We start from the raw sequence: 589 nt of genomic DNA, 5'->3' as shown, positions 1-589 counted from the left end.
AGATTGTGTTACTTCACTTAGTATAACAGATTCTAGTTCCATCCATTTACAACTATTTTTTTAAAGATTTATTTTATTTTACATGTGTTTTGCCTGCATGTATGCAAGTATACCACATGCATGCAGTGCCCACAGAATAAGAACAGAGTGTGGAGTCCTCTTTAACTAGAATTGCAGATGGTTCTTAGCTGCCATGTGGATGTTGGGAACCAAACACTTTTCTCTTTACTTCTTAATTTGACAAAGGGTTTATCAATACTGATTATCTTTTCGAAGAACTGCCTTATTGGTTTCTTTGTAATTTTTTTTCCATTTATTTCATTCATTTCTGCTCTGATCTAATTTTTCCCTGTCTACTATTGTTGAATCTCGTTTGTTCCTGTTTGTCCAAGACCTGGAGATGCATCAAGTTGTTGTTCTGGTTTTTTAATTACATTTATTTATTTGCATGTATGCCGTATGTGGGTGGGCATGCACATATTGGAGGTTAGAGGACAGTTTGCACGATCTCCTTCCACTATGTGTGTCCCGGGGATTGATCTCAGGTCATCAAGCTTGATGGCATATACCCTCCCGCAGCCATCTTTCT

Source organism: Nannospalax galili, unplaced genomic scaffold, assembly GCF_000622305.1.
Source record: "Nannospalax galili isolate Female #2095 unplaced genomic scaffold, S.galili_v1.0 scaffold14089, whole genome shotgun sequence".
Taxonomy (NCBI): domain Eukaryota; kingdom Metazoa; phylum Chordata; class Mammalia; order Rodentia; family Spalacidae; genus Nannospalax; species Nannospalax galili.
This window is presented reverse-complemented; position numbering follows the sequence as displayed.